This window comes from Ursus americanus, chromosome 6 (assembly GCF_024610735.1).
Source record: "Ursus americanus isolate L20-20 chromosome 6, mUrsAme1.1.p, whole genome shotgun sequence".
Lineage (NCBI taxonomy): Eukaryota > Metazoa > Chordata > Mammalia > Carnivora > Ursidae > Ursus > Ursus americanus.
In genome coordinates, this window is record NC_142132.1 from 21,069,962 (window position 1) to 21,077,529 (window position 7,568).

At 37.6% G+C, this 7,568-nt stretch overlaps 1 long non-coding RNA gene across 1 annotated transcript in view; it reads right to left on the reverse strand.

Moving 5' to 3' along the window:
• Positions 1 to 5,734, reverse strand: part of LOC148109767 (uncharacterized) — a 123,476-nt gene extending 117,742 nt beyond the window's left edge. Inside the window, exon 1 of the long non-coding RNA XR_015724663.1 lies at positions 5,663 to 5,734. This is a non-coding gene — a long non-coding RNA (uncharacterized LOC148109767). The remainder of the gene's footprint in view (positions 1 to 5,662) is intronic.
• Between the last annotated feature and the right edge of the window lie 1,834 nt (positions 5,735 to 7,568).

Sequence of the window (7,568 nt, forward strand, 5' to 3'; positions counted from 1 at the left end):
TTGTATTTTCAGAAAAATATCTAACTGTAATGTTTAGAATAAATTGGGAGGGGCAGACTTGACATTGTAAGAGCAGTTCAGATTTATTTTAAGATTATAGTTAAGAGGTGAGTGATGGCTTCTGCAGTGGGAATGGGGAGAACTAACGTAATTACGACTGGAAATGTCAGGTAGCTAATGTTTAGAAATACTAAGATTTCTAAATATCTTGTGATTTATATCCCCAGCTACTTTCCTACCCACCATGAGATTATCTTAAAGCAAATCAGACACTACATCTTGTCATCTATAAATATTACTATCTCAAAGCATTAATTTTCAAACCTTACCATTATAACCAAAAAAAATAGACCATTCCTTAATATCATTTATACCTAGTCGGTGTTCAAAATCTTATATAAGGTCTTTTTAAAAAGAACAGTTGGTTTCTTCAAACTGTAAGGCAAAGTACCTCATTGCATATGGTGAATGACTCTTAAGTCTTTTTGATAGGTTACTTCTCCCTTCTAAAAAAAACCAAGAGGACTAAGAGGAAACCAAGAATAGAGTTGGTTGCCTGTTGGAAGAGGTTATCAAAAGGTACTGTCTATCAGTTGACCACTGAGTTGTACCTGGGACATTGGAGGCTTCTCACATCTCCCTTGTCCTTATAATGTAGGTCTGGCCTACTATCTTCATACTAGCTGCCATTTCAGGGACGCAGCTTTCAGAGAATAAGGTGGTATTGAGACTATTTGGACTAACACATCCCTAAACCCAGGTAAAGCCCTTCTGTATACTTTCTGGTGGGTAGGTGCAGTTCTCTGCTTGTCTTGCAGCAGTGCAGAGCAAGCCTCAGACGGAAGTTTCCTTCCCTATTAAAGCTGCTGCCTACCAATCTGAACTGGTTTGCTTCCTTTTAAGTCTCTCAGATTTCACCCAGGAAACTCCCGAGATTGCAACCCAGCAGTGAATTAGTGGCTTTGGATATACAAGAAGGGGGAAAAAAATGTCTGAACTTATGAATTTTATTGCCAATATTGAGAATGCCATTTGTTGAGGTAGAAATCACTGGAGAAATGGCCAGTTTGTTGGAATGGATGACAAATTCCATTGGTATTTTCCGTTGAAGAGGACCATGTGATATACTGATGAATATGCCTCATAATCGGGTAAGATCACCAGTCCATCATGCAGAGGGAATAACACCAGTTTTTAGTTTGGGGATCCTCCAGCTATAGGTTATGACTAAAACAGTTTTTATTAGCTTGCTTGTGTTAAGTATCTAAAGACAAGAGTAAACGGCTGAGAACATGATATTGAAAATTTTTACTCTAACTCCTATATTTAGGAGTTTAAATAACTAACTCTAAATACTTCTCTGCTTGGATTTATTTTTTATTTTTATTTTTTTAAGATTTTATATATTTATATGACAGAGAGAAAGACAGCCAGCAAGAGGGAACACAAGCAGGGGGAGTGGGAGAGGAAGAAGCAGGCTCCCAGCGGAGGAGCCTGATGCAGGGCTCCATCCCAGGACTCCAGGATCACGCCAGAGCCGAAGGCAGACGCTTAACGACTGAGCCACCCAGGCGTCCCTATGCTTGGATTTAAAGAAGTCTTTCTTAGGATATTTTAAGCATGGCAAATATGGATCCATAGAAGCCAACCAAACAAATAGTATACTGTGAGAAAGAGTAATTGAATTTATTAAGGAGGCATGAGAATGTGTCTTAAGTTTGAAGCTGTGCCATAAAGAACAATTAAGGAACTGACCGAGGGATATGAGGTAAGAGGGGAAGATACCCAGGCAAATGGGAACACTGGCACAAAAGCAGAGGAAAGGTAAAAAATAGTGTTAAATGGTTTCCAAGCAACTGGCAAAAAAAAAAAATAGGAACGTGTTAAATGATTGACTTATTGATATAATGATGGAAAGCTCATTTCAAGTAGGAATTCAATATAAATACTATAATCCCCATTTACAAAAATAGGTCTTGATCCATATCGACTTGTTTCACTCACCTAAAAAGAGTTCTGATGTCCTGTTACTAAGTCCACCATACTGTGTATGCCTCCCATCAACTTAAACCCTAATTTGTCAAACAGGTCATAGAGAATAGCAGTGACTTTTTACAGGTAACTTCTACACCATTCATTTGTCTAAAACTTGAGGTTAATATTTCAAGGTCTATATTTGGAAGGAAATGTTCATTCTATTTTACTGATGGCAAATTAGTATTTTATGAATGGCATTTAGAGGTATTAGAAAGTATTAATTGCATTAGAAGGCTAATTCTATCTCAATTCCTGAAATTTCTCAGCAGAAATACTTGCAATATTACATTCCTTAATTGTTACAGAAAGGAAGAGCACTTTTCAGCAATAGAGCTCTTTGAAATCATGAGGTCATCAATTGCTTCTATTATAATAGTCTTTCCTCTTGTTAATAGGGTGTTTTTCTTCTTTTTCTGTTGCTAAATTGTTACCATATAGTACGCACTCAGACCAGGATGTAAGTGAAGGATTTGGATTCTCTAAAACAAAAGTTGTCAGCTGATGTTCAGGGGACCAAATCTGGTTTGCAGAAGAGTTTTGCACGTTCTGCACACAGATACCCTGCACCATTCAAAGCAAAAACAAAGATAGTGGCCATATTTCAAGTTTGTGAGAATCAAATAATCTGTATTTCTGAATCCTCCTTTAAAAATCCACACACACACCAGCTGAAGTTGATAAAAAGGACTCTTTGTTAATGTAAATTACAGATTGGAAACCAAACTTGAGAACTCCCTGCGCAAATAAAACCGTTTAAGCCACATAAGCAAAACAAATCTAGCTTATTTCATGAGCATAAGTACCACTTAGATTCTTATAAATGACTGATTAAAAAAAAAATCATCTTTCTAAAATGGCTTAAGATAATTTAACCAATCATCTGTCTAGAAACCCCCATTGTAATAATCAAGCATTATAGAGGTTAAACAACTCCCTCATTTTCACTTTATTTCACTTTCATATCAGTTATGGATTTGAAGACTTCTAGCTCATGAACTGTTCTATGTACAATAAGCTCTTACTAAAAACTATTTTACTGATCTGATTTTTATTATTTCTGGATTTGACACCCTTTGAAGTACACTGGCCAGTTTGTATAATCGCTACTTCTTCTAATCCTCAACTTTGAGGCCAACAGAGGTTGTCCTTTTATAGGGCAATCATACTTAAACTACCAGTTCTAAAGGCAAAGGAAAATATTGCTTTCCTGTCTTTAGCAGACATGGGACCTTCAAGTCAGACCAAGAGAATAAGATGTTTTTAACACCATAAATAAACAACAACAAGGTACTTTTCCATAGAAGAGAAAAAACATTTTTGCATATTATGCAAACCAAATGAGAAGGGGGGTAGAAGATAGAACCAAATCCTAGTTTATTAACTATCACTAGGGTTCAAAAAACAAAAAAATGTCGTATAGACAGAAGTGTTATTTAGGTATTGAAGAATTAAAATGGGAGCAAGAAAATATATCATGAGGCTAACATACAGCTGAAAACACTACCAACACAAAGGTTGAGGAACGGTAACGAGAGAACGGAATTATTTAAACTTGGAAATTCAGAGCCCTACAGAGAAGAAATTCCAATCTGTGAAAAGGGGTTACTGCTTACTGGTGTTTGTATCTCTAGGCTAAGGTGAGATACCCAATTTGGCTGGGACCCAGAACTCTAAAGAACAGGTGCTGGCAGGCTGGGACTGGAGCCTGAGCAGCACACTGAAACTACTTCTCGAACTGTTGGGAAGACAACGAAAAGGAATCCACAGCCGGTACTGGAGTAACTTGTTCCTGGTTGGATGAACAAACTTTGCTAGGGTCTTGCTAAGAGACTAGGAAGCATGCCCATGCAAACATACACCCCAAGAGAAAACAACAACAACAACAAAAAAAAAACAAGTAGCAAACTGAAGAGAGACAACAAACCCTTGTACTTTCTCAGAATTCCTAGTCTCCCATTACTGTGCTCTATCAGTAAAATTTAACAGGAGGCAGCTGGTAAACCAGAAACGTAGTATAAATCCCAGCTCCAGCTGGGAAGCAATATTTCAATAATTGACAGTAACTAGTCATTTAGGGATCAGTTTGGGTCTACAAAGTCCTTCTATATTTGTGTCATTCAATGTATTTGATCTACACATAGCAGACATGAGGACATCCATTTTCCACATGAAGAAATCAGGTTAGAACAAATGACATTTACATATCCAACCTCACGTGGATTGCAGAGTCAGTTTTAGAAAACTTAACCCACCCTTCCACTGTTGCGATAATTAGAAGATGCAAATCCTACAGGCAACTGAACCCTTAAGGCTACTTGATTCCGTGAATCCTTATCTGCAATGATAGAAAGGCTGGATCTTTGGAATGTTTATCGCCCCAGGTCACAGATGATAGGCATTCGTCTTAACTAAATTCAGAATAAAATTAAATGTCTACAGCTGAAAATATGGGATATCCAAGATCAACAGACTGTAATGTTCACTTAAACGATTATGGGTCTTTTACAAATGCTGGAAGAGTACAATTCAGTTTAGCCCCTTAAAATAACTATCTCAAGGAGAGGTAACACCCCCTCCTTCTCCTGTGAAAGAAATGGACTCCGGTTGGTTTAAAATACGGTTTTCTTCACTCTGCCTCCATACAAGGTGAATTACATGACTGGAGGAAAAACAAACGTATCCCTACCTCGAAGGATGGCATTCCTTCTTGCCATCTGCCGAAAACAAACAAATGACGGTAAAAGCTGCACATAGTCGTGCTAACTACAAGGTTAATGGCAACCCTGAGCATTTGCAGTTGTGCTGCATACAACAAACAATTCTAAGGGGCAACCTGTTTTCCACAGAAGGCTAGTCGTATAGGCGCTTGATAAATGCTTTTAGAGAGATGCATTTCTACAACTAAGTTTAGCTGAGTATGTATTCTAACTGCTAGACTTACCAATAGCTTTATTTTAATGGGAATTGTGGAGCTTTAGGTGTTTTCCAAGTTTTTATGCCAAAAACTGAAGTCTTTCTAGGAATATCTGCAGAATTATGCTAACAGTCCATGAAACAGATTTGGAAAAACACTTGTTTAAACAGATAACATTCCTGGCCCTACCACCAATACCCTTATCTTTTACTAAAGATTTACCCAAAAGAAAAGTTCCACTTCAAGACTTTTTTTTTCCCCACTGCCATTTTCTATCCCGACAGACGCACACCTCGGTTGCTTTTGCTATTTGGTACACAACTGTACTTCTTTTATAAAAAACACAAAAGATTACCAATAGAAAATATGCTAAAGAGCCCTCCCAAAAATCCAAGATTTTTCCTCAGAGCTGTTTCAGGGAGAATGTGTATTAAAAAATTCCACACGCTTTTCCCCTGACAAAGCCAGGCCGCTTCCTCCATTCACTAGACAAGGGCCTTGTCACTTGTGATGTGAATGTACAGAAGTGTTTTACACGTAGTAACAGACACCCTTTAAAGGCAGAGGGAGTCTGAGAGCGGCTGTGGGCTCGGCTTAGATGGCAAAAGGGAGACGGGTTATAGAATTGGCCCACACACTTACATCTTTTCATCCCAAATTGCCTTCTCTGATCAAAAGATATGAGAGCTAGAAAGGTCATCCAACCCTTACCTTTTACAAGGAACACAACGATGAGTGGACTTGTCCAAAACCCACGGCAGACACACACACTAGCTTCCAAACAAGAAACAAAGCTGAAATCTCCCATCCCTTCACGCCTGGTCAGTGCTATTTATTCACTGAAGAGCCTTCTTCATGTGGGCTGGCTTAGGCTGGGATGAATTTCTCGTGCTTACATCAATGACATCTCAGCCTGGTTAATCATCAGATTCACCTGGATTTCTTTCACAGCTACAGATTTCCAGGTCCTATCCCACAGTTGGTGATATCAAAATCCTAGAGACCATACTTCTCCAATCTAAAATCTGTCCCAGTGAGTCTGAGATCATAAATCTTGAATAACTCTGGAGAAGGTCATGCATTTTGAGAATCATGAGCTATAACTCAGTTTGTCCTAGACTTGCCTTTATTCTGTATGTAAATATAAAAGATTAAAGGAGTAGAGAGTTTGATTGCTACTTTGACCATGCCTAGCTAGGCCCTGTTATATGACCAATACAGTGAATTGGTTACTTTTTTATTTTCTCAAGTTACACCCATTCTGAAAGCTGGGTTACTACGACCTGTCTGGGGTCTTATGAAAGACTAATTAATTACTAGAAGAGGACTTTGACCTTTCAACATAAGGGGTCCAGAAATTGTAATCCGTCTCTCTCTTCTTTTAACACTTTGAATTCCAAATATGCCAAAATGATAGAGAAACTTCCAAGTGATTAAAAACAAACAAAGCCTGCTCTATACACGGGCCCGGATCTGGATACTCTATACAGAAATATTTCTTTGGAGGAGAAACAGGTGCTCTGCAATTTAAAAGCACGTTTCACCCTAAATAGAATGATCTTTCCCGTTTCTGTCTTTCTCTTTAAAGTTAGGGTATCTCACCTGTTTTTTGTTTGTATTTTTGTTTTTGTTTTGTTTTGTTTTTAATGAGAATAAGAGGACAAGTGGTATTTTCATTACAGATAAGAAATATATGTTTTTAGCATACTCTTAGAAAATTCACCAGCTGGCCAATTATGATTAGAAGCAAGCTGCCATAGAAAATGAAATTCCACTGAGGTCTCTTAAGTGTTTGCATGTTTGCAAGGTGCAAGTGTTTATACTGACAGAAGAGGGTTTTCAGATCTTGCAGGTGGCAACAAGACCAAAAGATGCATTTTAAACAGAAGAACAAACCAATAGTTGAAATATGACTTCTAATTACCATAAGTCTCTTACATTTTTTTTTTATTGTAGGTATGTAGAATCTAAACTGTGTTAGAAATTCTTTTATTAGAGACAGTTCACTTCCTGGAGCTGGAGTTGAGAACAGCTTTCCCTCTTGGCATCTCACACATCAAGGTTATTAGCAGCCATCTTTGTTACCAACACCAAAATACCTTTCCATGTACCTGCTGTGTGTGAGGGAATCATAGAACTAAACAAATTCTGGAAAACAACCTGAAGTGATAGTTAAGAATGTGAAATTTGCCATCAGACTTCCTGAAACCGAAGCCTGACTTAATCATTTTATCAGATGTGTACATCTGGGCAATTTACTTAACCTCTCTATGGCTCAGTTTAGTCGCATGATAAATGACAGAGATGAAAATTTCTCCAACATTGAATGTTTCCAACGTGTTAGATCATATAATGTCTGATAGATACTCAGCAAAGTGTCAATTTTGTAGTGGGGACCCAATAAATGGAAACTATTGACATGAAGAATATGGAATTATACTTGTGGATTAAATTAATAATAACTCCAGGAATATAATATTCTAATATAACCAAATTACTTAACGAATATTTATTGAGCATTTTGCTATGTGCCAGGAATTGAGCTCTAAGATGAAGGTGATATAGGAATCTTTCTTGCCTCAGAGAAAATCTAATACAAGCAGGTAAGGCATGAATA